At 39.6% G+C, this 27,489-nt stretch overlaps 1 long non-coding RNA gene across 1 annotated transcript in view; it reads left to right on the forward strand.

Annotated features, from left to right (window-relative positions):
* The window catches only part of LOC134739990 (uncharacterized), a 53,559-nt gene extending 27,399 nt beyond the window's left edge, over positions 1–26,160 (forward strand). The window contains exons 3-5 of the long non-coding RNA XR_010127155.1: positions 17,386–17,554; positions 23,286–23,429; positions 25,257–26,160. This is a non-coding gene — a long non-coding RNA (uncharacterized LOC134739990). The remainder of the gene's footprint in view (positions 1–17,385; positions 17,555–23,285; positions 23,430–25,256) is intronic.
* The last annotated feature ends 1,329 nt before the right edge of the window (positions 26,161–27,489 follow it).

The raw sequence follows: 27,489 nt of genomic DNA on the forward strand, positions 1-27,489 counted from the left end.
TCTCTCATCTATGTACCTAGAAGTTGGATTGCTGAGTCACATGGTAACTCTAGTTTCACTTTTTGAGCAAATGTCAAACTGTTTTCCACAGCACTACCATTTTAAAATCTCAGGAAGAATGTATGAGTGTTTCAACTTCACAGCATCACTTATCATTATTTCTCTTTTTAATCACAAGTGTGCAGGAGAATTTTCCATGATGTCATTGTTTTATCAGCTCATGGAATGTGTACTTGTGTATTCTCATGTTTCACAACATTCTCAGACTTAATTTATAACATATTTACATCTAACATACATACATATCTCATATATCTAGCTAGCTTGCTAGCTCTCATAAAAACAAAAGCCAGAATCTCTTAGGGATTCTCAATAATTTTTGTTTTTAGAGTGTAAAGGGGTCCTTAGGCCAAAAAGTTAAAAAATGTTCATCTAAAGAGATTAAGCAACATAACTATGTTTTCTGTGATGTGTTTTATTTCTACTATTCTGGAAAGAAAACAAAAGATTTTTTTAAGAGATTGGGTCTCACTATGTTGGGTCTCACTATGTTGTCCAGGCCGTCTCGAACTCCTGGGCTCAGATGATCCTCCCACTTCAGCCTCCCAAGTAGCTGAGACTATAGGTGCTCACCACTGTGCCTGGCTATATATATATATATATATATATATACACACACATACACATATATATATACACACACACAGATATATATACACACACATATATACATATATATGTATATATATATATTAAATTCTAGGGTATACAGTTGCATACTTGTTTAAAATTCATTAACCTGTAAGAATTGCCCAATTCTTACAATTGTGTGAACCTTTTGTAAGATTTGATACCTTAGTGTATTCATGTTATACTTCAATTTAAAAGCAGTTTCAAAACATGGACATTAAATAATTCTGGTGAGGAAAGGAATTAGAAAATAAATAGTTCTGCACTAATCCCAGATAATTGTCCAGATTAAGATTTTTATAAAAGCATAAGCGATTTTACAAAACCAAATTTTAGCTCCCTGCAATTATTATCTCATTCCTAGAGAATCTTTACCTTAGAACCTCCCTCTCAGAAACTAAAGGAGAGAGTATTTCAAGAATGATGGGAAGGTTCTCAAAAATGAAATTCTGCCAGTGTACTGATAAATAAGTTGGATTGCAATTTAAAGAAATGGAAAAGATTGATGTACAGAATAGAGAAGACAGGGCCTGCAGTAAGAAACAAATGCATGAAATTATATTTTTGGTTTTAACCAGCTTGTCCTATTTGTCTCCTACTCTAACCCGACTTGGACTATGTGACACAGAGCAGCACTTTCCCGTAGTTGTTAGAAATAAAGCAAGTTTTAAGGTTTATTTCAGTGACGATCTGGCACAAAGTGATGGTGACTATGTAGAACCGGCCCCTTCCCAACCATCTGACTTATTAAATAGTTCTAAGATTGGAGGAGAGAGAGACAAGGAAGAGGAAGAATACAATTAGAAGTAGTGGCTGGGCATGGTGGCTCACGCCTGTAATCCCAGCACCTTGGGAGGCTGAGGCAGGTGGATCACCTGAGGTCAGGAGTTCGATACCAACCTGACCGACATGGAGAAACCCCGTCTCTGCTAAAAATACAAAATTAGCCGGGCGTAGTGGTGCACACCTGTAATCCCAGCTACTCGGGAGGCTGAGGCAGGAGAATTGTTTGAACCCGGGAGGCAGAGTTTACAGTGAGTGGAGATCGTGACATTGCACTCCAGCCTGGGGACAGAGCCAGACTCTGTCTCAAAAAATAAAATAAAATAAAATAGAGGTAGTGTATGGACCATGTGCTCTGCCTCCATCTCCAGCCTCCAGAAGCTGGGAGTGCCCAGTGAAATGTTTTTTAAAATTTGAGGATCTGAAGGAGAGAAGACCTGGGTTATAGCCTAGGGTGAGAAATAGGCAGCCTTGAGAGAACGCTTACCCCTCCTCCATGCCATTCTGGTGTAGAAATGATGACAACATATATACTCCTCAAGAGGTCACCTCTTTCAACCCCATAGCTCCAAACTGTGTCTGATATACCAGCAACTACCAAATGCTATCTATCTCCAGGCCAGATGTCAATTCATAGTTTTAGGCTAAGATACCCAACTGCCCACTCAATACGTCCATTCAGGTCTCTCACAAGCATCTCATTTTCAACACGTTGAAAACCCAGTTTATAATTTTCCCCATGCAAACTGCTCCCTTGCCATTGTTTGCTGTATAAGTTAGTAATATCATCTCCTAGCTCAGTAAAATTGACATCTCCACCTAGATGTTTAATAGGCATCTCAAACTTAAAAGGACAAAAATAACTCTTTACTTTTGGTACTTATTGTTTATCATATGTGTTAATGGTACTACAAGACACCCAATTGCTTAGGCAAAACTTTCATTGCTGTACTGGATTTTTCTTTTTTCTTTTCTTTGTTTCTTTTTTTTTTTTTCTGGACACAGAGTTTTGCTCTTGTTTCTCAGGCTGGAGTGGAGTGGCACAATCTTAGCTCAATGCAACCTCTGCCTTCCAGGTTCAAGTGATTCTCCTGCCTCAGCCTCCCGAGTAGCTGGGATTACAGGTGCCTGCCACCATGCCTGGCTCATTTTTGTATTTTTAGTGAAGATGGAGTTTCATCATGTTGGCCAGGCTGGTCTGGAACTCCTGATCTCAAGTGATCCATTCGCCTAGGCCTCCCAAAGTGCTGAGATTACAGGCCTGAGCCGCCGCGCCTGGCTGGATTCTTCTCTTTTACTCGCTCTCCACCCCCAGTTCCAAAATAAAACTGTAGCTTCTGTCTTCACTTCAGAGATCTGACCACTGCTTTCTATCTCCTCTGCCACCAACTAGCTCACATTAGCTTTTGCTTGGGCTGAACCAATAACCTTGTAAACATCTCTGGACTTCCACTGTAGGAACCATCTACTCTCCCTACAGAAGCCAGAAAGAATTTTTAAAATACTGACCTTTTCAAAGGCAGTTCATTACACATAGAAGGAAATAAAAACCTTCCTCTGGCTTTCAATATTCCTATAATGTGGCCTGTCTCAACTTCGACTTCTTTAAACTCATTCCACTTTCCATTCACCCACTAAGTACAGCCACACTGGCCTCTCTGTTCCTGGGGTTGTCAGATAAGGATTCCCGTTAAATTTTTTTTCAGTTAATTGACTTTTATTTTTACAGCAGTTTTTGGTTTACAGAAAAACTGAGCAGAAAGTACAGACAGTTCCTATTTACCCTCCGCAATCCATATACAGCTTCTCTTATTGTTAGCATTTGGCATTAGTGTGGTACATTTGTTACAACTGATGAACTAACATTGACCTGATATTATTAACTCAAGTCCCTAATTTACATCAGGATTCACTCTTTATGTTGTACAATTCTAAGAGCTTTGGCAAATGTGTAATGACATGTGCTTATCAGCTGTTTGTTTATCTTCTTTGGCGATTACAGTATTTATGCAGCATAGTTTCACTGCCCTAAAAATTCCCCACACCACTCATTCAACTCTCTTCCCACTCTCCATCAATCCCTGGCAACCACTGAACATTTTACTGTCTCTATAGTTTTGCCTTTTCCAGAATGTCTTGTAGTTGGAATCATACAGTATGCAGCCTTTCCAAACTGGCTTCTTTTGCTTAACAATATGCTTTGAAGGTTTCTCTATGTCTTTTTGTGGCTTGCTTGACAGCTCATTTCTTGTTGTTGAATAATATTCCATTGTATGAACAAACCACAGTTTGTTTATCCATTCACCTATCAAAGGACATCTTTTTGCTTCCATGTTTTGGCAATTATGAATAAAAGCTGCTATAAACATTCATGAGCAGGTGTCTTAGTCTGCTTTTGCTGCTGTAACAGAACACCTGAGACTGGGTAATTTATAACAAACAAGTTTATTGGCTCACGGCTCTGGAGGCTGGGAAGTCCAATATCAAGGTGACAGTATCTTGCAAGGACCTTCTTGCTGCATCATTATATGGTGGAAGAGATCAGATGGCAGAAGGGCAAAGAGAGGGCAAGAGACAGAGAGACAAAGGGGGGCAAACTCATCCTTTTATGAAGAACCCTCTTCTGTAATAACAAACCCATTCCAAAAATAACCACATTAATCCATTCATGAAGGCAGAGCCCTCATGGCCTAATGACCTCTTAAAGGTCTCACTTGTTAATACTGTTAAAATGGCAATTAAATTTCAACATGAGTTTGGGAAGGAACAAACATTCAAACCACAGCAGCAGGTTTTTGTATGGACATAAGTTTTCAACTCATTTGGATAAATAGCAAAGAGTGTGATTGCTGGATCATATGGTAAGACTATGTTTAGCTTTGTAAAAAACTGTCAAAATATCTTGCAAAGTGGCTGTACCATTTTGTATTCCCATCAGCAATGAATGAGCGTTCCTGTTGCTACACATCCTCACCAGCATTTGGTGTTGTCAGTATTTTGGATTTTAACCATTCTAATAGGTATATAGTTTGTTTTAATTTGCAATTCCCTGATGACATGACATTGAGCATCTTTTCATATGCCATTTGCCATCTGTAAATCTTCCTTAATGAGTGGCTGTTTAGATCATTTACTCATTTTTAATTAAATGGTTTGGTTTCTTATTGTTAAATTTTAAGGCTTTTTTGTATATTTTGGATACAAGTTCTTTATTAGATATATGTTTTACAAACACTTTCTTCCAGTATGTGGCTTGTCTTTTCATTCTCTTAACAGTATCTTTCACAGAAAAGAAGTTTTTAATTTTAATCACCAATGCAAGATTACTTAGTTTTTCTCATATGTTATTTTCTAGAAGTTTTATAGTTTTATGGTTTAGGTTCTGTGGTTTCGTAGTTAGGCCTATGATCAATTTTGAGTTAATTTTTATGAAGAGTGCAAGGTCTTTGTCTAGATTTGTTTTTTGTTTTTTCTTTTTGCATGTGAATGCCCAATTATTTTAGCAATATTTGTTGAAAAACTGTACTCTTTTCATTGAATTGCCTTTGCTCCTTTGTCAAAGATCAGTTAACTACATTTATGTGGGTCTATTTCTGGGCTCTCCATTGTGTCCTATTGATCTGTTCATCTACTCATTTGCCAAAACCACACTGTCTTAATTAATGTAGCTTTGTAATCAGTTTGGGCTGTGTCGGTCCTCCAACTTTGATTTTCTTCCTCAATACTGAGTTGGCTATTCTGGGTCTTTTGCCTCTCCATATAAACTTTAGAATTAGTTTGTCAATATTTTCAAAATAACTTTCTGAGATTACGATTGAGATTGCATTGAATCTGTAGAACATATGGGAAATAAATTATATCTTAACAACATTGAGTCTTACTATCCAGGAACATGGACTATCGCTCCATTTATTTAGATACTTTTTATTTGTTTAATCAGAATTTTATTGCCTTCCTCATATAGCTCTTGTACCTATTTTGTTAGATTTACATATGCCTAAGTATTTCCTTTTTTGGTGCTAATGTAAATAGTGGTGTGTTTTAAATTTCAAGTTCCAATTGCTCATTGCTAGTATATAGAAAAGCAACTAATTTTTGTATATTAGCCTTGTATCCTGTACTCTTTGATGTAATTACTTATTAGTGCTAAGAGCTTTTATTTGTTCTTTGGAATTTTCTGCATATTCTTAGTTAAATTTGTATTTCAGATAAACAGCAAAGTTTTCTTTTCTTAGTATAGCATGTCCCAAATAGTGCATCATACATACTTATATTTTTAAAAAATGTTGCTGCTCTGAAATTCAAAATTAACTGGGTGCCTTGATTTTTATTCATTAAATATGGCAACTCGATTTATCATCTCACCAAGCTCATTTCTGCTTCAAATAGTTTCATCAATTAGTACCTCTTCCGGGAACATTCTTTTTCCTATTTTGCATGGTTGGCTGCTCCTTGTTGTTCAAAATTAAATTTAAATGTTATCTCCTCAGACGAGCTTCCCTAACCCAATCCAAAGTGGCCTCCCTGTCCTTCTCTCTTACATCTGCCTATGTTAATGCTTTGCAATGGCAGTCATTCCTTAACAATTTATTGACCGATTGATCAATTGTTTGATGATCTGCCCCCTCCTCTCAACAGCCCGTCTCACTAACATGAGTTTTCTTGCTTGGCACTCTCCTCTCAACACTTAGAATACCTGGCACACAGCAGGTACTGAACAAATACTTGTTGAATTGATGATGGAATGAACTTAAGCCACCAAGCTTAGTAATCCTTTCATCCTTCCTCTTTTCCTTAATGTCTGTATCTAATTAATCACAAGTCCTGTCCCCAAATCCCACCAAATATATCTTAAACCCATCCTCTTCTCAGGTTTCCAGTGTGTCCTCGGATCAGGGAGGAACTAGGATGCCTTCTAGCATCCTGAAGATAGTGCTACCCAGTAGCACTCCCACCCAGTAGATTCTCATTGAGTGTCTGTCTTTTCCATTTCTCTAAGCTCCACCAAGCAGGGATGGTGTCTGAATGCTGCTGTATCCTCTCTGTCCCGCACAGAGACTGATGCATAGTCAGTATTCACTAGGTGTTAGCTATGATTATTTTACAGTAGTTACAACAAACATTTATTAGAAACCCATTTGATTTCACTGAAAGATGCATAGTGATTAGAAAGAAATGTAATCTTACCAATGACAAAGCACTACAGATATTCTTGAAATTCTCTGTTTCCTAGCAAACTCAGTTACCTAAAATGAGCAGTTCTCAAATGTTTTGGTTTCAGGACCCCTTAACACTCTTAAAAATTATTGAGGGTGCCAAAGAGCTTGTTTATGTAGATTATAACTACCAATATTTACTCTGTTAGAAATTAAAACTGGGCCAGGCGTGGTGGCTCATGCCTGTAATTCCAGCACTTTGGGAGGCCGAGGTGGGCGAATCACCTGAGGTCAAGAGTTTGAGACCAGCCTGGCCAACATGGTGAAACCTCATCTCTACTAAAATTACAAAAAGTAGCCAGACGTGGTAGCGGGTGCCTGTAATCTCAGCTACTCGGAAGGCTGAGGCAGGAGAATTGTTTGAACCTGGGAGGTGGAGGTTGCAGTGAGCCGAGACCATGCCATTGCTTTCCAGCCTGGATGGCAAGAGCAAAACTCCGCCTCAAATAAAAAAAAAAAAAAAAGAAATTAAAACTGAAAAAATTTTACAATATTAGTTTATTTAAAAGCTATAATAATGAACCCATTACATGTTAACATAGGCAACATATTTCATAAAGAATAACTGTATTTTACAAAACAAAAAATGTACTGAGAAGATAGGCATTGTTTTGTATATTAGCAAATTTCTTTAGTGTCTGGCTTAATAGAAAAGTTGAATTCTGATATCAGCTTCTATCTGAAACCATATCAATAAACTTTCTAAATCTCTTTACAACAAAACCCGTCAGTACATTTTGTACCTTGAATGGCTGTTTTATCCATTCATGATTTTGTTTCATCATTTGCCATTTGGAAAATATTTGTTTGCTACATTACAAAAACATTCTAAATGTTGACACATTTCATAACAAAACATTGAAAAATCTCATTAGTCAACATCACTGCTAATCTCATCAGAGAAGTTTCATGTATGGAAAGTATCAAACGCATGGTGGCAGATATTAGTTTCCTAAAATGCTAATTTTTACTTGAAACCTCAAATATTATTATTGGCAACAAATATTGTCCATTGTTGTGATATTGCCCATTGTTGTGCTCTAAGTGATCTGCTTGACTCACTTGGCTCATTTTCGAGAAACTGTGAAATATCCAAGTCTAAATAACCATAATTTGTATGTGAGTCATTTGTTTCAAGTAAAAATAGTGTTCCATTTTAAGAAGTGGCATGTTTACCTTGCAACCTAAATAATCATAAAAGTACTTCTCCTTGAGAATCAAACAAGTGCATTTCTGGTAGGCAACAGAACTTTATGTGTGTTTTTCCCCTTTGTCCCACAGAATAGTAAAGATATGTGTGCTCAAGGGGTTGATTTAATAAAATTAATAATTCTTATTACTTATTTTATTTTTTGAGATGGAATTTCACTCTCGTTGCCCAGGCTGGAGTGTAATGGTGCAATCTCCGCCTCCTGGGTTCAAGTGATTCTCCTGCTCAGCTTCCTAAGTAGCTGGGATTACAGGCATGTGACACTGTGCCTGGCTAATTTATTTTTTGCATTTAGTAGAGACAGGGTTTCACCATGTTTGCCAGGCTGGTCTCGAACTTTTGACCTCAGGTGATTCACCCACTTCGGCCTCCCAAAGTGCTGGGATTACAGGCATGAGCCACCAGGCCTGGCCAAGTACGTTCTTAAGTAAAATTAGCATTTCCTTCATTAAAAGTGCATGGTAGTGAGGAATACTATGACAACTAACACAGTTTTGTGCCATGTCGTAGTTCAATGTGCCAGTAGTTTAACACCATTATTGCTTTTGCACCGTTAGTGCCATGATCAACACAGCAAAAAAGGGCAAATAATGTCTTAGTATTATTATGAAAATAGTTCTGCTCTTACGGATCCTCTGACAGGATCTTGGAGATTCCACAGAAGTCTACAAACTGTGTTTTGAGAACCACTGAACTGAAAGTCTATACATTGATAGACTTTTGATTTACATTCAATTCCTTCAGAGGCTCTAGACAAGTCCATCACACTTTGGAAGTAAGAGGTGAGCTTTATACATTCTTTTTTTCATGGCCAAAAACTCTAGCCTACTGCTTAACACACTGTTTAAACTCTCCCACAGTATTCAAAACAAGAAAGATTTGATGGTCCATTCTGAGTCACTGATCAAATTTGGCAATAGGATTGAGTTCCAGATCCTACACATTGAAAGGGATCATAACAAACCAGAAACCATGATGCACAAGAAATGAGGAAAGATACAGAAAGAGTTTGTCCCAGAGAAGAGAAAATGAATGAAAATGCATAACTATTTTCAGCTAATACATGAGTTGTCATATGTAAGAGACAATGAATTCAGCCTCTGTGGCTTCAGAGGGCAAGATATCATAATGACCAATAATGAGGTACATTCTTACTCAACCAAATAACTTCCTAATAAGTAGTGTTACTAAAGAAGAACAAGCTAGTTCATGAGGTCACTGGTTCCTGTCATTACAAGGCTATAAGCTGAACTCAAGTGACTGCCAAACACCAAACAGGACATCCTTGGATAGGGACCAAAGGCCTGTACTCCAAGCATAACCTTGGGAGTTGTGAGTGAGCTTCCAGTAAGCAGTTATCAACAAGGCTGGCGACTCACACTCTGAGGTCACTCTCTCAAGGTGAAATCAATGCCTAACTAAAGGCATTTATGCAATTATTGGGATAATTCGTGTACCACACAGCAGACATATTGGATGAAAGGCCTGCCGTAATCCAGTATGACCTCATCTTAACTAATTGCATCTGCAACCACACTATCTCCAATAAGACCACATAGTAGGGGCTAGGACTTGAAAACATCTTGTGTGGGGGACACGATTCAACCCGTAACAATCACTAATGAAGAATAGGTTCTAGTGAGATTCCTTATTATATCTTAATTAATGAAATCTGTTTCTCTTTTATTTAAATTACAGAAAAACCTAGGCAACATTGCCTATATTCCTTTTCCCTCTTATCCTTCCCCATTCAATATGATTTTTAGAGTATGGATGTAATCATTGCACAGTAATTGGATTCCTAATACTACCTGATGGCAAAGTGCTTCCAATGTGTACACTAGAATTGAGGTAGTGTGTAGGCTTTGTGACCAGATGCATCTATATTCAAATTCTAGATCAAAATTTGGGTTGGAAGGCTTAGACTGGAGAAGACTTGGATTTATGAAATTCGAGTAAGTGTTTCATTCTCGCTGAGATCACTACAATATTAGAAAGAGAAGATGATAAGAGTGACTATGTCACTGGGTCGTTATGAAGTCAAGCAAGAGAACGGACTTGAGGCTCAAGTTTTACGAACTCAAAAACAGGTTCCAACTTAGACTCAAGCCCACAGATGTATTTAGTTTTTGTGTCTATTCTTGGCCCACACAGAGCTTTCACATGTTTTACTTGCTTGTTAACCTTTTCAAAAGGGAGATTTTGTAGGAAAAACTGCATTTCCAGCTTCTTTTGGTAGGCCTGTACTGACATTCCTGGGAGCACAACCAGCAGGACTATGAGCTGCGATGGAGACCAAGAGACAGCTGCCACTGATCATTGGACGTGCTTCTCCATTTTATTACATTGGAATTTTTCTTGTGATGGGACAAAGAAAAGAGTGAAACATTTCTTAGGTTCAGGATTCTATCAAAAGTTAGAAAACGAAAGCTATACTGAGAGAATCACATGGCTCAGGATAAACAAGAGGAAGCTTATTTCTTTACAGAAGCTAAGAATATTCTTACACTTAGTATTCAAATAAAGTCTATCTGTGTTCAAAGCATATGTCCTAGGGTGCCTTTATAGAACAAACTCAGCCTGAATAATTGCGATTCTTACTCTAATATGTTATACAACATTAGCAAGTATTATGTCAGCATCTACTTAGATGTTATTTATTTCTCTTCCTCTCTTCTATTTAGCAGTATATGAATTACTTTTATGTTCATTAAATTTCTCTGTGATGTTAAAGCACTCTATCCTATAATTTTGCAGTATTATCTAATAAGTTCCAAGTATCTCCAATCTAAGTATGAATTGCTTATTTTTATCTCCCCATATTTCCAGGCTTAGATTTAAATCCATATTAAAATGCTTAACTCTTGTAGTGATTTTTAAAGTTTCGTAAGTGGAACCTCATCAATGAGCCCAAGGCAACATTTCTAAAACATCAAACGCCCTGACAGAAACCAAAAGATGTCGTCGCTCTCAAGACGCATGGTGTCACGTAAACACACAAAAGATATGCTGAGTGCTTCATTTTCATCCAGATGTCTTGGCAACATGCAGACAGAACCTTTAAGGAACTGAATGATGGGTCATAGCTAGTATGTCCACCATCTGCTGCGGGACACCACTTGTGCGAGATTTTAAAATGGACTCACAGCATAAGATCAATTATAACGTCTGGAAGCCAGCCAGTTCGCATTTCCTCCTGGAAGACACCACCATTGGCTTTTATAGCTTCCTCTGAGGTCAAAAACATTCTGACTTCATTTAATGGCATCCATACGTGCCCAAACACCCAGGCTAGAAACTCAGAGTTACTTTTGGGTCATTGTTCTCCTTCACCTTCCTCACTAATTTAGCTACTAAGTTTCATGAATTCTACTCTACAACGTCTGTGGAATTTGTGTCATTTTCTCCTTCCTCACAGTGTTAATAATTTTTTTTTTTTTTTTTTGAGACGGAGTCTTGCTCTGTCGCCCAAGCTGGAGTGCAGTGGCACGATCTCAGCTCACTGCAAGCTCTGCCTCCCAGGTTCACCCCATTCTCCTGCCTCAGCCTCCTGAGTAGCTGGGACTATAGGCACCTGCCACCATGCCTGGCTAATGTTTTGTATTTTCAGTAGAGACAGGGTTTCACCGTGTTAGCCAGGATGGTCTCGATCTGCTGACCTCACGATCCGCCCTCCTCGGCCTCCCAAAGTGCTGGGATTAGAGGTGTGAGTCACCACGCTCGGCTGCAAATAATTTTTTTAACTTTTCGTTTTTCTGCCTCCCCCCACCTCATGCTGTATTTATGATGTGTGTATATTTTTATATGTATCTGTGTATATTATATCTATATTTTCCCCACAGTTTTCTATTGTCTGATAAGGTCCAAAGTTCTTACCATGACATCTTCTGGAGCTGGGCCCTTGTGTAGCCCTTTAACCTCAACTTCTATCATTTCAGACCCCATTCAGACCTCTCTCATTGATTCACAAATTTCACAAATATTTCTTGAACACCTACAATATTCCAAGTGCCATTCTAGGTTCTGGTGATGCAGCAGTGAACAAAACAGACAAAAATCCCTACCTTTCTGGAGTTTATATTCCAGGAATGTATTTGATAGCGATATGTGATATGACAAAAATAAAAGAGAAGAGAATAGGGTGTAAGGGGGAGACTGCCATTTTATGGAGGAGGGTGAGGGACCCGTTCCAGGAAGGATCATCACCTAGAGACTGTAAGGGCTGGAATGAGTCGGTTGGGGAGGCTGGAGGAAAAGCTAGGCCAATGTGGATGCAGAGGTAGGCAAGAGAGAGGACTAGAGGGAGGAAGGTGAATTAGGGAGGGGGAGTGCCAGGTCAGGCAGGGCCTTGTTGGCCACAGTGAGGACCGGTTTTTACACAGAGTAGAATGAGGGCCGCTGGAGGGGAGGTTTGAGCTAGAGAATTGCATGATCTGTCTTGCAGTATAAATGGATCACTCTATCTGCTATGCAAACAGATCACACTATCTGCTATGTCAAGGACAGATCGAAGTGGGGCAACCCTACAAGAGATGAGGGGGACTTGGACCATGGTGGAAGCTTCTGAGCTGGTGAGATATGCTGGGTTCTGGATCCATTCAGTGGAGCCAAAAGGATTTGCTGATACCTTGACACCTTGGCTGTCACTATAGACAAGTGTCAATAGTGCCTCCCAAGCATTTGGTCTGAAGGATGCACTCGCCATGAACTGAGAAGGGGAAACCCATGGGAGGTGCCTATAGGGTCGGGGCATGGAGGAATAACAAGCTCAATTTGGTATACATTGACTGTGAGATACTTATTAGATATCCACATGGAGATGTTAAATATGCAGTTGGAGATGTGTATCCTCCCAACCTAGGATTTGCAGCATTCTTGCTAAATACCTCATTCTTTCATGTCTATATGCCAGTTTATACATTCTCCTGTTAAGGCCTCTTCCTCTTCTTTGCTTGCTGAAATACATTTTCTTATTGGCCTCTACCACTTATTGAAGCGCATTTGCAATGATATGTGTGTATGTGTGTGGTGTGCATTTGTGTTTTGAGACAAGGTCTCACTCTGTCTCCCAGGCTGAAGTGCAGTGCACAATCATACCTCCCTACAGCCTCAAACTACTAGGCTCAAGCAATCCTTCTGCCTTAGCCTCCTGAGTAGCTGAGACTACAGGCACGTGCCACCACACCCTGCTAACTTTTTAAATTATTTGTGAAGAAGTCTCACTATGTTGCCCAGGCTGGTCTCGAACTCCTGGCCTCAAGTGATCCTCTTGCCTTGACCTCCCAAAGTGTTGGGATTACAGGCATGAGCCACTGTGCTCAGCCCGTAATGGTTATTTTAACTTATTTATTCTGTTACCATACTGTCCTGCTAATAATTCTCAACAAGATGCCTGATACAAATAAATGATCAAGAAAAGCTCATTGAATAGTTGAAACCTATGGGGGGGCCATAATCTTCTGCATTCAGTGGTTAGATTTCTTGAAATACGTTGCTATTTCTCCTCTTCCATAAAAAGAACTCTTTGGCGCATATCGTTTTAATCAATGAGAATTAAATTCTATTTTTGTTGATGTGCTTTTTTTATATTCCCTTGGGCATGCAATTTATCAAGCATGAGTAATATCTGGCACACAGAGTCTCTAATAGCTTCCTTTTTATTATTAGATCAATGATTGTCTGAATTACTGAGAAAGGAAATATCTAGGAAGAAAATGCCCCTAAATTCCTTGAAATCATGCTAAAAAGAAAATATGGAAGTATAGAAACATTAACAATGAAATTGCTTTGGGGCACTTGAATCCTTATTTACGGAAACTTGGAACAAGTTTAAAAGTGTATTTTCAGCAGCCAGTGACTTAGTAATGATCGTTTGGTTTCTGAATTTTGAATGCATTTATTGTGTCTTTAATGTTTGACATATGTTAAAAGATGCATTTAGAAGAAAACTAATTTTAACCAACTAATTCTTTCTTCTACCACTCTATTTCTACCAGCCCACCAGTCCCTCTCCTGAGCCTAATCCAGTTAATAGCTATTTTTCCATTTTCCAGAGACTGTCTAAGCCTTAATATAGACTTATATTTATGTCTATCTTATTTTTACATAAATGGGATGCTACTATGTATTTTTCTTTTTCTTTTTTTTTTGATGGCACAAAACCAACATTGTCTGAGTTTTATTATTTGATCATCAGAAATTCTGTTGACAGCACAGGTCAGAAAACTGATTAGTTCACTTAAAATATCTTAAGATGCTTAAAAATAATAGTATTTTATAATAGCATGCATGCTCATATATATATATATTAATGTACCTTTTTCTTGTCAACAGCTTCATAATATCCCATCGTACAGGCATATCATAATCTAATTAAACAATATCCTACAGTTAGGCACTTATTGTTGGACATTTATTGTTGTAACAAAAATGTTTCCATGGCCCAGGCATGGTGGCTTATGCCTATAATCCCAGCACTTTGTGAGGGATTCTAAAAAAAAAATGAAAAAAATTAGCAGGCATAGTGGTGCATACCTGTAGTCCCAGCTACTTGAGAGGCTGAGGTGGGAGCACTGCTTGACCCCAGAAGATGTGGCTTCAGTGAGCTATGATCATGCCATTGTACTCCAGCCTGGGTGACATAGTGAGACTCTGTCTTAAAAAAAAAAAAAAAAAAGCATATATGCAGTTTGAACAATTTTGTGCATATAAGCACTTTGTAATCTTATACATACACACACACACACACATGCATGTACTTAGTGCTAATATAGCTAGACTTAGACAGGCTCACGCTCTGTTGCCCATGCTGAGTACAGTGGTGAGATCTCGGCTCACTGCAACCTCTGCCTCCTGGTTCAAGCGATTCTCCTGCCTCAGTCTCCCAAGTAGCTGGGATTACAGGCACAAGCCACCACACTTGGCTAATTTTTTTTTCTTTTTGTATTTTTATTAGAGACAGAGTTTCACCATGTTGACCACACTGGTCTCAGACTCCTGACCTCAAGTGATCCACCTGCCTCAGCCTCTCAAAGTGCTGGGATTGCAAGCATGAGCCACCACCTGCCTGGCTAATTCAGACATTTTAAAAATACCTTTGCTATTATAATTTCCTATATACAACTGACAACTCTGAGAAACCCAGTAAAATACACTGGAGTCCACAAACACATGCTGCATACAGTCTAATCAGGACCCAGATTTCTATTATCAAAGCCTCATTAATGAAGCCATCCGCATTCATTGTCGAGATTGCTGCCTGGCCAAAAAGCAAGTAGCAGATGTTGACCTTTCAAAGGTTAACTTAATAGAGTTGAATTTGATTTAAATCCAATCACTGTTTCCACAGCCGCTCTGTGGGCCCAGATGGAGGCTGTAGGAGTGATGTCACAGTGTCGCATGGCATGGCTTGATGCTCTGGCATGACTCACACCCATGCTCTGAAAGACTCCATTGTCGTTTTGCTCCTGGGTGGGGTGGGATTTGACTCACACACTGACTCAGTTCCCTAGCACACCCTGTATCTGCTGTTGGAACTTTTCATTCGGGTCATTAGCTCCATCACACCCTCCTCCCTGGCAAGTAGGTAAAGGTAGAGACCCCTAATCTACAATGGTCTTTGGCTGTGAGAGCCCCACTGCAAAATCCAGCTAATTCTTGGGGTCTCGTATCCTTTCCTCCTCTCTTCCCCAGCCTCCAATCCCATCAAAATTTAGCCATGTTTGTTACTCAGCTCCCTAATGATACTTTAAATGCAAAGGAGTCATATAAGAATAAATCATCAAGCACGGTATGGGCAGTATTATGAGTAAACACTTCTGTTAAATTGATGTGCTTAATTATGGATATATAATTTATTTGTAAATAAATTATGCCAGAGTGGGCACAGTTTAAGCTCTAATCCCTCCTCACTAGGGAGATGAGAGTTTTACAACTTGGGAAGCAGTTTTCAGATTTTGGTTAGGTTCTTCATCATCTGTTAAAGCTGTGTGTTTTTCTTTTTCCTTAGAGTCATTTCTTTTCTTTCTTTTTTTTTTTTTTGAGATGGAGTCTCACTCTGTCACCGAGGCTGGAGTGCAGTGGCACCGTGTCGGCTCACTGCAACCTCCGTCTCCTGGGTTCAAGCAATTCTCCTGCCTCAGCCTCCCAAGTAGCTGGGATTACAGGTGCCCACCACCACACCTGGCTAATTTTTATATATTTAGTAGAGACGGGGTTTCACTATGTTAGCCAGGGTGGTCTCGAACTCCTGACCTCAGGTGATCCACCTGCCTCCGCCTCCCAAAGTGCTGGGATTATAGGTGTGAAACACCGTGCCCAGTCTTTGCTTACAGAGTCATTTCTTTACATGTTTTGGTTGACACAGCTATGCCTGTTATAAAACAAATTCCTTGCTGCCAATTCTTGGTATTTTAATGTATTCCTTTGCTTTCTCCTTCCTTTCAAGAGATGCTCCTGCTTTTCCCCAAACACTGCCTTTTATTCCCCATTTCCTGGGTGGTGCCAGCATCTGCATTAAGTCAATGTCCATTTTATGTTTGTTCAGATCTTTCTCTCTCACTAGAGATTTTTCTGCAATTGGCTCTTTTCATGGTGGGAGGGGTGATTTCTCTGCCCTGCAGGAAACTCATTAGTGGGTCAGGAAAGACTGGCTCTCAGGCGCAGTCATAAGGAAGAAAGTGCTCCCTGACAACACACACACACACACTCACACACACACACACACATGCACACACATACACACACACATACACAAATGAGTCTCTGTGCTAATTGCCACTTCTGCATTTTAAAAATGACTGGGGCCTGGCAGAAAGGTCCCCTCAGGGCTGGGAGTGGTGGTTCATGCCTATAACCCCAGCACTTTGGGAGTCTGAGGCGGGTGGATCACCTGAGATCAGGAGTTCGAGACCAGCCTGGCCAACATGGTGAAACCCCGTCTCTACTAAAAATGCAAAAATTAGCTGGGCGAGGTGGTGCGTGCCTCTAATCCCAGCTACTTGGGAGGCTGAGGCAGGAGAATTGCTTGAACCTGGGAGGCAGAGGCTGCAGTGAGCTGAGATTGCGCCACTGCATTCCAGCCTAGGTGACAGAGCAAGGCTGTTTTTTTTTTTTTTTTTTTTTTTTAAAAAAAAAAAGGTCCCCTCAGCATCTTCCCTCTTTATTCCTTTTAAATCCTGTATTGCACACTGGAGTTGTCCTAAGCTGAGGTTTGGGATGTTGGCAACTGGAAAGGATGGAGCAGTCGTGCTCCCAGTAGAAGGGGCGAGGCAGGAGGAAGGCATGTGAATCTCATCATCTGGGTAGAATGTTGTTACAAGGCCTTGATCCTTTTCCTTAGAGTGATGCTTATTTATTTTGAGCCATGGTTTTTGGTTTTAGTGCCTTTCCTAAATTCTTCACAAATTGGCCAGTTAGAAGCACAAAATGCCATTCACAGGAACCATGTTTTATTCCACCCTCACCCTTTCATTCTATGCTTTACAGATACAAAGGATCAGGGAGAACCAACGGCAGACATGTGCTATATCCCAACACACCTTGAGTCTTGCTCTTACTGGAAGCTCAGCTTAGGGAAAGGAGATCTTAATAGGAGACAGAAGACCAGGACGCTGGTTTTGATTGTGCCCTTCTCCAGCTGTGTGGCCTTGAGCAGGTGACTTCACCAGTCTTGTCCTCCTATTTGTGAAAAGACAGCCCCAACTGTCTGAAGGTGGAAGCCTGGTTCACGCCTCTCAAGGTCCTTTCTCACTACGATATCTATGAACCAAGTAGTTATTAGGTTGGTAACAGAAGTAATTGCGGTCTTTGCCATAAAAAGTAAATTTACTTTTTAATAGATTTTGATTGGGTTCTTCATCATCTGTTAAAGCTTTGGGTTTTTCTTTTTGCTTAGAGTCATTTCTCTTTTTTTTTTTTTTTGAGATGGAGTCTGACTCTGTCACCGAAGCTGGAGTGCAGTGGCAGTCAATTTACTTTTAATGGCAAAGACCATTAAAATGGCAATTACTTTTGTTACCAACCTAAATAGTTAATGTATTACTGCCATCATTGTAGCAAGAAAAAAAATAAGTTCAAATAAGTGATTTCTCAAGTCTCATGAAGTAAAGAAGATACATTAATGGAAAATTTGCTATAAGTCAAATGATGTAAGTCAGACCAGATGAAATCCCCAAGCCAGGAGATTTGTTGACTACATTACTTTTACTTAGAAACAATGGCATAATAGAAGGGAAATGAGATGGTGTAAAATGTGCTCAGCATAGTGCCTAGGACACAGTAAGATGGCAGTCCCCAACCTTGGGGTCACAGACCAGTACTATTCCGTAGCCTGTTAGGAACTGGGCCACACAGCAGCGGGTAAGCGGCGGTAGGAAAGTGAGTAAAGCTTCACCTGTATTTATGGCCACACCCCATTGCTTACATTACCGCCTGAGCTCCGCCTCCTGTCCGATCAGCAGCGGCATTAGATTCTCATAGGAGCACAAACTCTATTGTGAACTGCGCACACAAGGGATCTAGATTGCACGCTCCTTATAAGACTCTAATGCCTGATGATCTGTCACTGTCTCCCATCACCCCTAGATGGGATGCCTAGTTGCAGGGAAACAAACTCAGAGCTCCCACTGATTCTACACAATGGTGGGTTGCATAATTATTTCATTATGTATTACAATGTAATAATAATAGAAACAAAGTACACAATATACGTAATACACTTGAATCATTCTGAAACCACCCCCTCCCAACCTGCCCCAGTCCGTGGAAAAATTTTCTTCCACAAAACCAATCTTTGGTGCCAAAAAGGTTAGGGACTGTTACAGTAAGGCATGAAGAAATGAATGCCTTTAGTGAAAATATTGACAGCTTCATTGTTATCTTTTTATAGAAAGCACTCCAGGGCCAAGTGTGGTGGCTCACGCCTGTAATCCCAGCACTTTGGGAGGCTGAGGTGGGCAGATCACGAGGTCAGGAGATCGAGACCTTCCTGGCCAACATGGTGAAACCCTGTCTCTACTAAAAATACAAAAATTAGCCGGGCATGGTGGCACATGCCTGTAGTCCCAGCTATCTGGAAGGCTGAGGCAGGAGAATCGCTTGAACCAGGGAGTCAGAGGTTGCAGTGAGCCGAGATCATGCCACTGCACTCCAGCCTGACGATAAGAGTGAGACTGTCTAAAAAAAAAAAAAAAAAAAAAAAAGCACTCCATATGCTGTATCTAATCAGGTGTATTATCTATCTATATGGTTTCAACTCAGCAAACAGGCACATACATTTTAATTTAACATTAGGCACTACATCTCCATGAATGATGCCTCATTTTAATTCCACATAATTGTGGTCTAATTTGACTACAATAGATAAAAATTGGAAAAATATGCTTACTTGGAGACAGGATGGTCTAATTATAAGAGTACGGGCTTTGGGGCCATGTGAAGTTTTTCCTTGCCACAAAAATTAGAGACTACGGTTTGACATAGTGCGTCTTTAGAAACAGGGACATTTTCTGCTATCCTGAGATGTTACTTGTCACATAAAGCTTCAATTTGTAGCTAACCTAATCCAGGGTATATTTGTCTTTGGAATGCAAAATCAAGTCTTATTCACAGTGAACTTTCACCTTTGTTCCTTCATCAGTTGATTGCTTTACAATGTAGAAAAAAAATGTTAAAGATTTGGCTTGAGAGGTACCCAAACTCAAAGACACAGAGCTCCGAATTTGATCCTAAAACATCAAAAGCAAGATTCATTACATTTGGTTGTCTCTCTCAGTGCTTGCAAAATGACCTGCCATCTTTAGGCTCAACCAGGTGAGTATTTAAGCCAAGAGAAGTCTGACCTTTTAATACATTGGAGCTCCCATTGTATGAGCAAGTGGGCTCTGGAGATGTTCGCTGTCCCAAGTCCATGCTATGGATCCCAGGGGCTGAACTGAGTCCCAGATGCCTGCGTGAGTGAAGACCTGCAGTGTCCCTACTCAGCCTTCACAAGAAGTATATCTCTCTGTTCTGTCTTGTTATGGGGTTTCACTTCATTCACCTGAGACCTTCACCAACTTTTCCAATACCCACTAGTCTATTCTTCCAGGGCTGGACCCTGTTTTTTTAACGGTTCCTCACTCCTCAATGTCTGCCCTCCATCACCAAACTCTGTTCCTTGAGCACACCCAGAAAAACTCCCTGAATCTTACAGTCACCTGATTCTGAAAGCCACAGCTTCCTCAGTGCCCCAGATGCCCCAAGCAGGGGATCTGTGTCTGGGCTAAACCCTTGGACTTGTGATTCCTGATCCTAAACCCACCTGACTGAGCTGTGTGATCCAGGGTCAGCCACTTCTCCACACATACCTCCTTGCCTTCTGCCCTCACCTGCCCCACTCTAGGCCCACCGGCCTTCTTCCTAGCTTCACTGGGACCTTTTAAACTTGGTCCTACTTTTGGTCCTTCATGTTAGTTGAGGCCTCTGCTCAATGCACTCTGGCCTCCTAACTAACATGATTTGCTACTTCTTATCACTCAGGTCTCAACTTATGTCTTAGTTCACGTTGTTATACCAAAAATACCACAGAGAATTATAAACAAGAGAAATGTATTTCTCATGGTTCTAGAGGCTAGAAGTCCAAGATCAAGGTGCTGGCAGATTTTCTGTCTGGTGAGGGTCCGTTTCCTGGTTCACAGATGGCCATCTTCTTGCTGAGTCCTCACAAGGTACAAGGAGTAAGGGAGCTTTCTGGGTCTCTTCTAGAAGGGCATTAGTCCCATTCATGAGGGCTCTACCCTCATGACCTATTCACCTCCCAAAGGCTCCATCTCCTAACACCCTCCCATTGGGGGTTAGGATTTCAATATATGAATTTTTGCATTGGGGGTGGATGCTATAGATCATAAACATTTGATCTACAGCAGCTTATATGTCACTTTTTCAGAAAGATATTCTTTAATGACCTCAATTGCTTTCACATTGCTTTTTAAAAATCATTACACGGTGCTATGGTTTAAAGGTGTTCCCTAAAGTTCATGTGTTGTAAACGTAATCCCCAATGCCACAGTGTTGGGAGGTGGGGCTGGATAGGAGATGATGAGGTCATGAAGGGAGAGTCCTCATGGATTAATGTCATTATCACAGGAGTGTGTTAGTTATCTCAAGAGTGGGCTTGTTATCAAAGCAAGTTTGGCTTTCTCTTGCTCACTTGTACTCTCATACTCTGATCTTTTCACCTTCTGCCATGAGATGATGCAGCAGGAAGGCCTTCACCAGATGCCCCTACCTCTAGAACTGTGAAGAATAAATTTACTTTATAAATAAGTTACCATCTATTGAGTTCTGTTATAGCAACACAAAGTGGACTATGACACTTAGCATTTACCGGTAACTGACATGTAACTATTTATTTATTTTAATTATCATGTGTCTTTCTGTCTGTTTCTGGCCATTAACCTCCTCCATGCCCTGCCAACCCAATTTAAGTTCCATGAAAGCAGTAAAATCCCAGACATAAAAGATTTAGCCTCATCTGTTTCAGCCTCTGCTATATCCCAGCATGGAGGATAACTCTTGGCATATAGAAGTTGCTAAATAAATGTTTATGAAATGAGTCAGTGCTAATCCCTTCCTGGGTAGGAGGGAGGACACAAACCCTAACTCTGCTAATTTCCTGACTTTTGCCACCATGTAGTCACCTCAGTTCACTTCCTCTTCCTCACGGGGGTATTCCTAACACCTACAGGGTTGGGCTACACAGCGTTAAATAATTCTCCTGCATTTTGATGCAAGAGTACTACTGGCCTTATTTTTAAAATTAAATTCAAGTGTATCAATAAAATTATGAAGCTTTTCCTATATTCCCTTTAAAGAACTCCCTTCTTCAACATGTTGCTAAAATTCTCCTTTCTAACTTTTCACAGTTGGTTTATCACCAATAAAGTAAAAATCACACCCCAAGGCATTCCTGTTTCTCTCTCTTTCTCTGTCTCTATCAGCCCTATTTTTCCTCTGCCAAGCCTGCGGCTCCCCATGAAAGGCGATGCTGGAGCAGAGATGCTGGGGAAAGGCACTGACGGATGGGGCTGAGCCAGGGAGCAGGCATTTAGTGCTGCCCACCCGACTATAACAGGCTGTCACTGGGTGTGACAGGCAGGATGAGACATTGCACGAAACTGAGAACTGCCCAGGGAAGGCAGTGATGAATGCCAAGCTGGGGTGGTCTGAAACAGCTATAGAAATTCTGAAGCATACCTTGCAGTGATGTGGCTTAGCTGAGCACTGCTTGAAAACAGGCTGGAAAGCCAGCCTCCCAGGTTGCCATTAGGAACAGAGCTGCTCAAAATAAAGGCAGCTCTCAGGAGAGTCTTGACTCACACAGATGTCGTTGGGCACATGGCTGTTATTCCAATCACACCCACACAAACATGTACACACACACACCCAGAGGTGGTAGTGACTGCCAAAGGTCAGCCCCTGATATAGAGTATGGAATATCTGTGTAAATGGTATGTAGAATATAACAGTAAAACTGGAAACAAGACTTAGGACATTTCAAATGAAATCTTCTGCATGCTATTGAAATACTATTTGTAATTCTAATTCCTAACACTTAAAAATTTTGCATTCCACAGAACATTTTCTCTGCATTATCTTGCTTGATCCTTATAACAATATCATGTAGCAGGCAGAGCAAATAATATCATACTTACAGTTGAGAAAATTGAAATTCAGAGTGGTCAAAAAAATTACCACAATGTCATACAGATTGTCAGATATTCTTGGAGGGTTCAATAGTATCGAAGAAGCCACATTTTTTTTCTCTTTTAACTTTGAGCAGCTTACATTAGCCTAAAGAAATTTTCATGAAACTATAATTTTGATTAAGTTAATAGGTAAAATTATATTCCCAGAAAAGAGAAAACTGGGATGGGAGTAGTTTTATTCACTTTACAAAAGAATATTAATTTAGCTAAAGAATATGATCTGGCTTGTTTAAATCACAACTGAGAATATTTTAAAATAGCTTTATTGAGATACATATACTGGTGCATTTAAACAATTAAAATTATTGTATAAATAAATAATCAAAACTAGAGCATATGAAGGCTTCCTATGAAACAATAAGGAAAAAAGCAAAATTAAAATGGGTACATTGTATTACCAGCCAAGTCATGGAAGAAGAAATCCAAAAAGTCAACAAACATCTGCTTGGGAAGGAATGCTAGCACTTTCTCCATTCCTTCCTTCTTCTTGGACATGGCTGCCCAGCCAGACACATATATTTCCTATTCATGAGACTAAGTCCTTGCCAATGAAATGTGACTGGAAGAAACGTGTGCAACTTCTGCCTAATTTGTCTGCAAGGAAATTGCTTTCCCTGAGCTTGTCTTTTTTTCCAAAAGCTGGTATGTGGCAACAACCTGACTTCAACCAGGAAGGCAAGGTTGATGACCTAAGGGATAGCATTGTAGCAAATGGAAGGATCCCTGAGTGACTGTGTGGAGCAGAGCCCTCCTAGCAGCCTGGACTAGCCAACATAAGATTAAGTAAGAAAAAGATCTTTTTTATTGAAATTCTTACCTAGATTAATATATCTGGAGGTCTCTTTGTTACAGCTGCTTAGCCTTTACACTAACTAGTACAATGGCCAATCTAACTAGTAGTCTGGGAAATGAAAGTCAGAAAAAGATATTTCATACCCTAAGTTTGGCCACACTTTAAAAGCCTGGTGATCTCAAGAATTGACAAGGATATGGGAAATGAGAAACTCTCATATATTTCTGGAAGGAGTGCAAATTGGAACAACTACTTGGAGAACAATTTGTCAGTATTACTAAAGTAGAAAATAAGTATTCCCTGCAACCCATTCATTTCAATGCTAGGTCTAGTAACTTTATATACTCAGACATGCCTCAAAGGTTATTAAAACATCATTTGTATTAGTAAAAAATTAGAAACAATATGAGTATTCATTGTAAGAGGAAGGATGAATAAATTGTGATATTTTCATACAATAGAGTACAGTCAACAGTTAAAATAGATGAACTGCATCTGCATGTATTAACATGAATAGATTTCTAAAACATATTATTGAAGGGGACAGGAAGTTGAAGAACATGAACAACATGATAGCATTAGATAAAAATTTAAAATATGCAAAGCATAACTATGTATTCTTTTGCATACATATACATGTAGGAAGAGTGCAAAAACATGGTCTAAAAGAATACATACCAGATTCTTGATAATGGTTGTTGCTGGGGGAGGAAGGTGAGGAAATGAATCTGTGGAGAGAAACAGAGTACTTCAGCATTATTACTGTTTTATTTATTTAGTAAAAAAAAAAATCATGCAAAACTGCTAAATTATTAACATTTATTATTTATGGTTATTGGGTATAACCAGAAATGCCCGGACGGGCATGGTGGCTCATGCCTGTAATCCTAGCACTTTGGGAGGCTGAGGCAGGTGGATCATCTGAGGTCAGGTGCTTAAGACCAGCCTGGCCAACATGGTGAAACTCTGTTTCTACTAAAAATACAAAAAATAGCCATGTCTCTACTAAACCCTGTCTCTACTAAAAATACAAAAAATAGTGGTGGCATGTGCCTGTAATGCCAGCTATTCGGAAGGCTGAGGCAGAAGAATCGCTTGAACCCGGGAGGCAGAGGTTGTAGTGACTGAGGTCACGCCACTGCAGTCCAGCCTGGAGCTGGATCACACCAGGCAAGCTGATCATGTGTAGCTCTTCCCCATCTGCCCATTCAGTGGCGTCACGGAGGTGGCTTGGAATCAGCCATGGTTGAAGTATTTACACCACAGAAATCAGCCAATGCTACAAACCAGCAAATGCTGTGTTTTCCTCTGGAGAGTTAGGGACAGTTAGTTACTAACACTAAGTAGCACACCACTGGGTTCAATGTATTTTTTTTTTTTTTTTTTTTTGAGACAGAGTTTTGCCCTTGTTGCCCAGGCTGGGGTGCAGTGGCACGATCTCGGCTCACTGCAACCTTCGGCTCACTGCAATCTCCGGCTCACTGCAACCGCCGGCTCACCACAACCTCCGCCTCCCGGGTTCAAGCGATTCTCCTTCCGCGGCCTCCCGAGTAGCTGGGATTACAGGCATGCGCCACCATGCCCAGCTAATTTTGTATTTTTAGTAGAGACGGAGTTTCTCCATATTGGTCAGGCTGGTCTTGAACTCCCGACCTCAGGCGATCTGCTCGCCTCAGCCTCCCAAAGTGCTGGGATTACAGGCCTGAGCCACTGCGCCCGGCCCAATTTATCTATTAAATTAATCTTGGTACTTCTGGATGCTTTAAAATCTTTTCCAAATGTAAGAAATTAAAATTCTGTTTCATTTTATTTTTCAGGATTTTTTTACATAAAGCATACTGCATGGGTGTCCTACTGGTGATGGAAAAAGAAATGAAAGCATCTCTCAAAAGGGTCAAACCAAGGCCAGGTTTTATTTGGTGTTTGAGAAAATCTGGCTTATTTGGGTCGGGAGAAAATTTTGGACTTCCTACTAATCACAGGATTTCAACAACAGGCGTCTTCAAGTCATTTATGACATCCCCTGGCTGATAAGAGGCTTCCCGCCTCATCTCAAGGAAGGCAACACCTTTCATAACTACCAGAATGACCATATTTGCCCCACTAAATTGTAGTTGTTGAACCACAAACTTGATTCCTACTTCTGTAAAAATAAATCGGAATTAAAATGATTAAGATATGGAATTGAGCCTCTATGAGGTTTCAGCAGGCATCCATAACCTATAGGGTTATGATAGTCATATTTTCTGAATCCCAAATCAGGACATGGGACCATGGAAATACATAAGACCATCAAGCAGAATGCTCGACTTCAGTTCTGTCGTGAAGATTCTGGGCTTTCAATCCTTCTAACTATGGTACTAGATGACAAAGATGATTTATTCCACATTAAGCACTCATGAGTGCTCTGTTAACCTCATTCCTTGGAATGATTGTTTTAAAACAACTTTCCATTTTTGCTATTAAAATACCTGCTACTTGGGAGGCTGAGGCAGGAGAATCACTTGAACCTGGGGTGGGGAGGCTGCAGTGAGCCGAGATTGCACCACTGCACTCCAGACTGGGCAAACGAGTGAGGCTCTGTCTCAAAAAAAAAAAAAAAAGTAATGCATATTAATTGAAGAAAATATAGATATGGAAAGGAAAGAAAATCATCCATCCATAATTTCACAACCCAGAGATAACAACCAGTAACAGCTTAATAAATAGTATTTCAACTTTTTTATGTGTATATTTATATATTTTTCCACAAAATAATATTAAGCTATGTACACTGCTTTAACTCTCTCTTTCCACTTAAGATCTATCATTAACTTATTTCCATGTCATTAAATTTTCTCCAAATGTATTATTATTTTATAGCTTTATGCTGTTACATTACATAACTATAACTAAATTTATTTCACCCATCTTCCCACTGTTAAATATTTAGAGTATCTGCAATTCATCCATATAAATAGGATGAAGTGATCATTACTCTAGTAAGTCTTTGCATACATCTCTGTTCCTTTCTTTGGGATAAATTTTATAAGTGTAATTCCTGAGTCAAAATTTATAAATAATCTTTAAACTTTTTTCTCTCTTTATGGAAATAAGTTATTCCTGTAGAAAGCTTTATACCATATACAAAAGTATGTTTGGAGTAAAGATTCAAAAGTTAAAAGCAAAAATTTGAACTTTAGAATAAAACTTATGAAAATATTTTGTACAGCATTGGTTAGGGCAGAGAGAAAATACAATAAAAAAGGTAACAAGAGATATAACTTGAGTATATTAAAATGTACAATTTTGTGTAACAAAGGACTATAAAAGACAAAACAAAGACTGGGAGAATATATCTACAATAATATCTGTATCTATATTTACCCCTATATAACACAAAAAGGTTAGGATTTCGAATATAAGATCTCATAAATCAGTAAGAAAACAGGCCAGACACAGTGGCTCCTGCCTGTAATAGCAGCATTTTGGGAGGCTGAGGCAAGAAGACAGCTTAAGGCCAGGAGTTTGAGACCAATCTGGGCAACACACTGAGACTCCATCTCTACCAAAAAAAAAAAAAAGAAAAAAAAAAAGAAATTAGCTAGGCATGGTGATACATGCCTGTAGTCTCAGCTACTCAGGAAGGTGAGGTGGGATGATTGCTTGAGCCCAGGAGCTCGAGTCTGCAATGAGCTATGATTGCACCACTGCACTCCAGGGTGACAGAGCAAGATCCTGTCTGTATATTTTAAAAAAATATATATATATGTATATTTAAATATGTGTTTATTTATATATACACATTTTATGTATATATAAATATGTGTGTGTATATATACATATTTCTTAAATACAAGAAAAAGATAGGCAATACAATAGAAATTGGGAGAGAATATGAAAGGCAATTCACAGAAAAGGAAACCTGAATGGCTAATAATATCATGCTCAAATTGACTAGTAATAAGTGAACTACAGATTAAACCAACACACCCATAAGATTACCAAAAATTTTCAAGTATTCCATCACACTTAACAAGAATGTGGTATGACTGGAACTCTCATACATTG

This window comes from Pongo pygmaeus, chromosome 7 (assembly GCF_028885625.2).
Source record: "Pongo pygmaeus isolate AG05252 chromosome 7, NHGRI_mPonPyg2-v2.0_pri, whole genome shotgun sequence".
Lineage (NCBI taxonomy): Eukaryota > Metazoa > Chordata > Mammalia > Primates > Hominidae > Pongo > Pongo pygmaeus.